Source organism: Protomyctophum parallelum (assembly GCF_964188405.1).
Source record: "Protomyctophum parallelum genome assembly, chromosome: 1".
Lineage (NCBI taxonomy): Eukaryota > Metazoa > Chordata > Actinopteri > Myctophiformes > Myctophidae > Protomyctophum > Protomyctophum parallelum.
Genome location: NC_139697.1, coordinates 2,545,993 through 2,555,675, shown reverse-complemented (window position 1 = coordinate 2,555,675; position 9,683 = coordinate 2,545,993). Strand labels below are relative to the sequence as shown.

The window sequence follows — 9,683 nt, the reverse complement described above, 5'->3', positions numbered from 1 at the left end:
ATGATAGCCTATCTCTCATGCAGGCAGGCATCACTGACACTCACCCACAGGACTTTAATATCACAGCAGTGCGCAGTCTCACGCCACGGCCACGCCACTGCGCACGAATGGGTAAAATTAATACACGCCAGCCCAAACGTATTCCATTCATGAGGCTATCTTTATGAACACAAATGAGAAAGCATCCTTTTTGTAGGCTGTCTGGCCTAAAGGTAAGCCTATCAGAACAAACGAAATGACATGACATCACTCAACTTAAGGTGACAGGTACTCATGTGGTTAAATGAGAACAAGAAAGTCATATAAACAACTCAATACACCCGTGCAAAGTAATACGAAAAAATCATAATAATCCATATTATTCATGACGGTATACAAATGGTAATATTGTTAAATAAAGTATACAAAAATCATGATCAAGAAACATATTGCAGGTTGAAACTTCATGAAAAACTTTCCCTGTGAAAGAGAAAAGGGAACAGTTTACAAGAGGTTAAAACCAGGTATACAAAATCAAATCATCAACAATACAATAAGTTAAAAACTATATGGAGCAAACTGAAGGATAAAAAACAAAGATCAAAGCATGACATTTAATGAAAGTTCATCATTAAGGCCTCCAGGTGCCAATGTTTGGAGTGTGAAGATGATCGCCACCTCTGTGTGGCGGATCAACTTGTTCAATGCCGCAGAAACGTAAAGAAGATATGTCAGTCATGCTTAATTGTGATCATTGAAATGTACCGCCATGGGTACTCTCTATCATTTCTTCTAATAGAGCTTTTGTGCTCGCTTATCCTTAGCTTCAGTTTCCTAGTGGTTTTGCCCACATAGGCTAGACCACAAGGACAGCGCACTGAGCGCAGCATGTAAATGACGTGCGTGGAAGCGCAAGTAATGACACGGTTAATGGGAAACACTTGAGAGTGCGGGTGGCCAAAATGATACGTTTTGTAGGCTATGTATTGTTGCATTGGGCGCAACTGCCACAGCGGTAATTGCCGTTGGGTATAGCGGGGCTAAGCAGTGTCTGGCTGGCATGCCTTAGTTTGGTCTGCTTGAACAAGCATATCTTTTATGTTGCATTGGCAAACATTGGCACCATAGAGGCCTTAAAGGACAACTTTAGTTTTTTTCAACCAAGGTTCATGTTTTAGGTTATTAGAGAAACTAAAAGATGAGTGTAATTCTTTTACACTCAGGGGGGCGGGGGCATTCGAGCATGGGGCTAAATATGTATTTCTTTACAAGTTTTATAGCGATTTTTTTTATTTATTATTTACTATAGTCCTAATAAACCCCAGGAAATTTCATCTGGCCACAAAATATCACTGAATGTGTCAAACTGACATATTGAGCCTATGACACACAGTGTGGCTTCCCCCCAGTAGGCTACCTTCATATTCAATAGATCCTGTGATCTTTTGTGGCCAGATGTAATTTCCTGGGGTTTATTAGGACTATAGTAAATAATAATAAAAATAAATCGCTATAACATTTTGTAAAGAAATACATATTTAGCCCCATGCTCAAATGCCCCCGCCCCCCCCTGTCAAAAAGAGCTAATGCATGAGAAATGTGTGTGTGTGTGTGTGTGTGTGAGTGTGAGTGTGAGTGTGAGTGTGAGTGTGAGTGTGAATGTGTGTGTGTGTGTGTGTGTGTGTGTGTGTGTGTGTGTGTGTGTGTGTGTGTGTGTGTGTGTGTGTGTGTGTGTGTGTGTGTGTGTGTGTGTGTGTGTGTGTGTGTGTGTGTGTGTGTGCGCGCGCGCAGTGTGCGTATATGCGACCACGTTTGGAAAGGTGGAATGTGCTTCGGATGTCAGTACCGAAAATAGGCGAATACAAGCTCACAAAGCAATAACTTAATAGCTGTGTAAACATACAGAAAGTCTGGGTTCAATGTGGGTCTAACAAGGGGGACCACCATGCAGAGGTCCTTGAGGGGGGTTCAGGTGGAACCCTGCAGCTAAATAATGCAAAATTGGTAAACAAATGAATGGACCCATATTAGATCTTTAACTCCTGAGAGCGTACAATGAAACCGCAGCGTTCCAGTTTTGATGAAATCCTAAAACAATGTGAATGAATAAAGGCTACAATGAATGCTTTGTTCCCGCATGGTCAGAAACGTATACATTCTAGTTGTCTATATAAAATGTAATGGGTTCAGAAACCATTTAGGGGCAGGTACCCCAACGACATGAACCTGAATGATTGATTGATTGATTGATTGATTGATTGATTGATTGATTAAAATATTAACAGTATATATAATATATGCAGAAACATTTAAAACGAAAGCATAAGTCAATACGAATTAATAATGAACCTTAATGAACCTATTGAACCCCCTTGTTAGACCCATATTGAACCCAGACTTTCTGTATGTTTACACAGCTATTAAGTTATTGCTTTGTGAGCTTGTAGAGCGCCTATTTTCGGTACGCGAGTATAAATCCGGCTACATGGCGCACAGCCTGGCATCCGAAGCACATTCCACCTTTCCAAATGTGATCGCATATACGCACACTGCGCGCGCACACACACACACACACACACACACACACACACACACACACACACACACACACACACACACACACACACACACACACACACACACACACACACACACACACACACACACACACAGGTCCGGGGACCACCAGTGGTCCTTGAGGGGGTTTCAGGTGGACCCCAGCTAAATAATGCAAAATTGGTAAACAAATGGACCCATATTAGATCTTTAACTCCTGAGAGCGTACAATGAAACAATGGTTTCATTTTACGCATGGCTCAAATGCCGAATAAATCTCTCTCACACACACACACACACACACACACACACACACACACACACACACACACACACACACACACACACACACACACACACACACACACACACACACACACACACACACACACACACACACACACACACACACACACACACACACACACACACACACACACACACACACACACACACAATCCATAAGTTGCTGCTGCTGCATGCTGCGACGCAGTTTAATCATTCGCGTTGGTTTATACACGTATGACGTGGTGACCCATTTTATAATCATAATAGGCTATTATTAGATAGGCTATGGATGGACGGACAGACAGACAGTTCATAGAAAACAATATTTTAGTCAGCTTGTAGATCAATATCTGATATAGTTATAGTCCACATGTTACTGATTAAAGAGAATGTTAATATTGTTGTAGGCCTAATCTATTCTTTATTTCATAAGCAATGGATTAAATAAACTGAACGGAGCCATCAGCCCAGATAGAAAATCCCTTTTTGGAAAACACAATTCATTTCTGTAATGAAAAAATAATAATAATAATTTTTACCAGATAATAGTTTTACTTATGTGAGCGAAGCATGGCACACTACATCGTGGCTCGACCATTGTGTGTGCACAGCAGATGCCCATGCCTCTCTGGGAAAACTTGAGGTTTGCTATATGGACTGGCCACATCAGACCACATACCTAGTATAGACCCATAGCTATGACTTTAAATGTTGAAAATGTGCCCCTCCTGGCGGCCACTAGTAATACTGCTATAGCACAGGGAAACTAGACTGGTCTAAGCTTTCTGAGGAGGATATTGACAGATATTCTGTCCTAACTGACAGTTTATTAAAGAATATTGTTTTGCCAAGTGATGCCTTAAGGTGTTTAAATATGAATTGCACAGACACACATCATGCTGCTGATCTCTGTAATTTTTATGATAACATCACAACAGCTCTAAATGCCGCTAGTGATCCATTTTGTAGACAGAAAAAGGTAGAGTAGCTAGAGAAGCATTTAAACACTGGAATCATATATATATATATATATATATACACCCATATGTGTGTATATCTATACAACAATATCTCGTCAGTCATGAAAGGGGAGTTGCGACATGCGATTTTATTAAAACGACTCGTCAGATTCCTTCAACAACGGCTGCGTCATCTCATCAAAGGTAGCCTAGAAGGGGGTGCATATACAAACTCTTGGAACAGCATCCTCTTTATTGAGAGGCCTACAATTACAATATAAGAGGCTAATACGACTTAACTATACCGAACCCCAGATGCGCAGCGTGTCCGTGCATTACTAGTTGTTTTTTTCCCAGAGAGAGATATCAGAAGCGAGAGTGGTACAGAGCGTATGTTTTCACAGGCAGAAATAAAGCAGCCCAATTGACAGTGAAACCAAACATAACAATGGAATAATATCAATATTATAGCCTTTAGCCTATGATAGGCTATTATGTATTGTAGGCTATTATTTATTATGAGAATATTGCTATGCGTCGCCTTCGCTATACGCAGTAGGATAGGATACATACGCATGGCCAATGCGGCTCCGTTCAGTTTATCTAATCCATTATGAAATAAAGAATAGATTAGGCCTACAACAATATTAACATTCTCTTTAATCAGTAACATGTGGGCTATAACTATATCAGATATTGTTTTATTCAGAGGCAATAAATGGCTCTCAGCCAGCTATATGGCTATATAGGCCCATCACACACCGCAGATCTACAAGCTAACTAAAATTATTTTTTCTATGAACTGTCTGTCTGTCCGTCCATCCATAGCATATCTAATAATAGCCTATTCATACGTGTATGAAACCAACGCGAATGATTCAACTGCGTCGCAGCATGCAGCAGCAGCAACTTATGGATGGTGTGTGTGTGTGTGTGTGTGTGTGTGTGTGTGTGTGTGTGTGTGTGTGTGAGAGAGAGAGAGAGAGAGTGAGAGAGAGATTTATTCGGCATTTGAGCCATGCGTAAAATGAAACCATTGTTTCATTGTACGCTCTCAGGAGTTAAAGATCTAATATGGGTCCATTTGTTTAACAAATTTGCATTATTTAGCTGCATGGGGTCCACCTGAAACCCTACTGTATGTAGGCCTACTGCCGCATATAGCTTATTCCTATATATGGCGCATATTTATTTAAATTAATCTAGAGCTATACACCTGACCAAACGCGTTTGTGCTTGTGTGCTTGTGTGTGCGTGCGTGCGCGTGTGCGTGTGTGTGTGTGTGTGTGTGTGTGCGCGCAGTGTGCGTATGCGATCACGTTTGGAAAGGTGGAATGTGCTTCGGATTTATACTCGCGCACCGAAAATAGGCGCTCTACAAGCTCACAAAGCAATAACTTAATAGCTGTGTAAACATACAGAAAGTCTGGGTTCAATATGGGTCTAACAAGGGGGTTCAATAGGTTCATTAAGGCTCAATACGCAGCGCACCCCCCTGAAGAGGTATACGATATACATTGTATTATCAATATAGCACTCAACTCAACCAGAGATTGATTTGTTTCAATCCTTATGTGTAGGCCTATATTGGGAGTCCTTATAGGCCTACTGTATATGGATACAGCTACCCAGAATAAACCATCTTTTGCGCAGGCTGCAGTGGATTTACTTTAAGAAAGAGATCGACTATTTTCGGTGAAGACGTTTGTTGAAGAGGGAAACAACATAGCAGAGCAAGTACAGAGCCAAAGTCGGCAACCATCAACTGTACTGGCTTTAAGGGGTTAAATGTGCAGTCGAAATACAAAGTATATGAAAAAATACAACAAAGGTATGTCCAATTGGCTTTGAAAAATGGCATTTAGTATTCCAAAAGAAAAATACAAAAATATTCTCATAATAAATAATAGCCTACATAATAGCTGGAGATTTTAATTCTGATATCTCAGATAGAAAATCCCTTTTTGGAAAACACAATTCATTTCTGTAATGAAAATAATCTAATTTTGTCTAGCAAATTATTTTTTACCAGATAATAGTTTTACTTATGTGAGCGAAGCATGGCACACTACATCGTGGCTCGACCATTGTGTGTGCACAGCAGATGCCCATGCCTCTCTGGGAAGACTTGAGGTTTGCTATATGGACTGGCCACATCAGACCACATACCTAATAGCTATGACTTTAAATGTTGAAAATGTGCCCCTCCTGGCTGCCACTAGTAATACTGCTAGCACAGGGAAACTAGACTGGTCTAAGCTTTCTGAGGAGGATATTGACAGATATTCTGTCCTAACTGACAGTTTATTAAAGAATATTGTTTTGCCAAGTGATGCCTTAAGGTGTTTAAATATGAATTGCACAGACACACATCATGCTGCTGATCTCTGTAATTTTTATGATAACATCACAACAGCTCTAAATGCCGCTAGTGATCCATTTTGTAGACAGAAAAAGGTAGAGTATATACTGTAAGAGATTTCACTGTATTATTACAGTAAATTACTGGCAGCACTGACGCCCGCAATTTACTGTTATTTTACAGTACATCTACTGTAATTCATTTTACAGTAGATATACAGTTTTTTCATTTACAGTATATAACTGTAAATTAAATGTAGGCCTAACAGCATACCGTTTTTCAATTACAGTACATAACTGTAAATTAAATGTAGGCCTATGGTAATTTAACAGCATACTGTTTTTCAATTACAGTACATAACTGTAAATTAAATGTGGGTTCATGGTAATTAAACAGCATACTTTTTTTTTCAATTACAGTATATAACTTTAAATTAAATGTGGGTTCATGGTAATTTAACAGCATACAGTATTTTCAAATGCAGTAAAAATACAGTATAACTATGGGTTTTACTGTCATTTTACAGTATGTTCCAGTATGCATGTTTTCAATAAAATGTAATAAAAATTCAATTCTTGATATACAACTAATACAAAACACACAGGTATAGATATTCAACACAGTTGGTTTATTATTAAAGCTGCTATTCAACAATAGTCTCCATTAAAACTTTTTTGGCTTTTTCTATTATTTTAAATGCAATCAATAATAAATGACAGACTCATGCATGGGTAGACAATGAGCAAAAAGTCTCAATTAATATCCCCCCACCCCCCCAAAAAACAAAATAAATAAAAGATAAACTGTTAAAACAAAATAAATAAAAGATAAACTGTTTCAATTAACAAACTGTCATTTAAAATCCTGAATGACAGGACATGGCAAAAACGGCATCTGCATTATAATGCAATATTATAACAGCAGCATCAAGAACAAGCATTGTATCAGTCTAGCCAACATGCAAAATACTTGACATGAAAGGTAACAGCATCATCTGCGTCATACGCAATATTAATATGCAGCATCAATAAAATCATTTTAACAGCAGTGCATCACAGTTGAAGTGCAAATACTTAACATGAAAGGGAGAAATTGGGAAGCGATGGAGAAAGGAAGAGGCCTTGGCTTGGTTTGCATCGCGTGGCTCCTCAATCAGGAGTTCCTGTAAAACAAACAACAAAAATATTAAGCAAAACAATGTAGCTGCTAATTACATTTAAAAAGGTTCAAAATGAAAAACTTTGAAAGGAGGTATATAATAGAGGTTGCACACCAGTAGTGTAGAGTTACAGACAATGTTGCAGTCAGGTAACAAGTGCCAACCTATAGATCTAAATGGGCCATTCATCTGGTTTTAAAAAGGCTATTGTGTATTCTGGTATACTTGTATATTCTACAATGTCAAATTCCCAGCTCCTCAAGAGTGATGAGACTCACCTGCTGTTTGTGTGGGTGGTACACAGTAGGGGAGGTACACAATTTGGGTGTATATTGATAAATAATATTTTAAATATTTATAAAATGGATATTTTTCATTTTGGAGTTATGAGGTTTCCTCCCGGCAGCAGAGATATACAATATATCTGAGCTGGGATTACCTATGATGTTTACACCAGCAATAGATACCTTTGAATGAATTCCAGGGTTCTGAAGGCCTCGTCTTGGTACTTGAAGTTGAAAACACAGAAAACAGCAACTCCTGACCCGAATGCCCTCATAGATCACGTGACCCTCAACACTGATCATCCACTGGCTGTTTGTCATGGACTCATTCCCTGTTAAATAGTAAATACAAAGTTTGAAATTAGATTGAGACTACAGAAGTATTTACTATCATGCACATTCATTTGTCTCCATTTTAATAGATGAACAAAATATTTCTCAAAAACATAAAACATTTGGGGGACTAGGGTTAAAAATGTTGATCGAAATGTTGTTGCAATAATAAGGTAAATCCTTTGCCTGAAACCTGTGTGAAAGCTCTAGTAGACTAGACTATTGGCCCAGCACCCACCCTCAATGTGCATGTAAATAAGTATGCTTTTAAAATGGTACATTTACATTAACATTAACATACATCAGTAGACTGGTAATGTGCTACAGTGCTGCTACAGTATATCTGTGACCTACCAATGAATTCCCACTCAAAATCAACCAGTTTTTTCAGCAGTGTGGCTACTTGTGGGTTGACGCTCACTGGCTTCTTCTGCAACAGTTTCCCCGTCTTCTTGGAGACAACCGTTCCAGTGGTGGCCTTGGTACCTCTTTCAGGGTGAATACGGATGAACCATCTATGGGAAAGGAATAAGGAAAATAATTTGTCCAAAATACTATAGGTGGGAGCATTCACAGAAAATAGCAGATCTACAAGCTTACAATGCATCACACTGTGGCATTTTGTACTGTCAGTGTGTAGATTGGATATATGCATTAGAGGTTTGGTATAAAAAAAGGCAAACAAACAACATTTTACACAACACTGATGATAGTGCTGTGAAACCAGTCTATGAATCTACCTATAAAGGTTTAATCTGAAACACAATATTATTCAATTACGTTTTTGTAGTGTGCGTGGGTACCTGCATCTCTCTCAGCTACGGGGCCTTTGTTAGCCTGAAATTAATTGAAGAGGCCTTATCTTTACCATTACCACTGCTGTTGGGAGGAAACCTCAAAACTCAATTTTTGATGTTTAAAAAAAACGTCTGTGTGTTGTTTCGAAAACATTGAACCAATGTAAAGTAGTAAAAAGTGCTTTGGACAAAACCTCTTAACTTCATTGGACCCTCAAAATGTCTGCTAAAGCAGCCAACTCCACCACCTCTCCCCCTCTCATGGAAGTAATTGACAATATATAAAGTTACAACACCAACTTTGATGAGGGTGTATTGCTTTGTTTTAAAAATATAAGGTTTTCTTAATTTCCATTTCCTGAAAAATTAATATTTTGGAGTTATGAGGTTTACTCCCGGCAGCAGAGATATACAATATATCTGAGCTTGGATTACCTATGATGTTTACACCAGCAATAGATACCTTTGAATGAATTCCAGGGTTCTGAAGGCCTCGTCTTGGTACTTGAAGTTGAAAATGTAGAACACCGCAAACAGTGCAGCAACTCCTGACCCGAATGCCCTCACAGATCACGTGCCCCTCAACCCTGATAATCCACTGGCTTGTCATGGACTCATTCCCTGTAAATAGTAAATACAGAGTTTGAAATTAGATTGAGACTACAGAAGTATTTACTATCATGCACATTCATTTGATTCCATTTTAATATTTCTCAAAAACATGAAAAATGGCAGTTGCTTGGATTGCAATAAGGGCAGGAAATACTTATGGAACAGAAGACTCTCTCTACTTTTCATTTCAGTTTCAGTTGAGAAAGATGTATCTTCACTTAAAATACAATTAAGGCATGGCATCTTCACATGAAGGTTCTATGATTGCCTCATTTTACACAAAGGGCATTTTTTACACAAAAATACATACCAAGCAGAGTCGAGGACTGGCTGGTAGGATGAAATTTCTCTCGA

General features: G+C 38.7%; 1 long non-coding RNA gene across 1 annotated transcript; it reads right to left on the bottom strand.

Annotated features, from left to right (window-relative positions):
* Positions 1 to 7,113: 7,113 nt before the first annotated feature.
* On the bottom strand, positions 7,114 to 9,313 carry LOC310866038. The gene is made up of 4 exons (XR_014569868.1): positions 9,181 to 9,313; positions 8,275 to 8,435; positions 7,756 to 7,919; positions 7,114 to 7,288 (listed from the first exon to the last, which is right to left on the bottom strand). It is a non-coding gene; the product is annotated as an uncharacterized lncRNA (long non-coding RNA).
* Between the last annotated feature and the right edge of the window lie 370 nt (positions 9,314 to 9,683).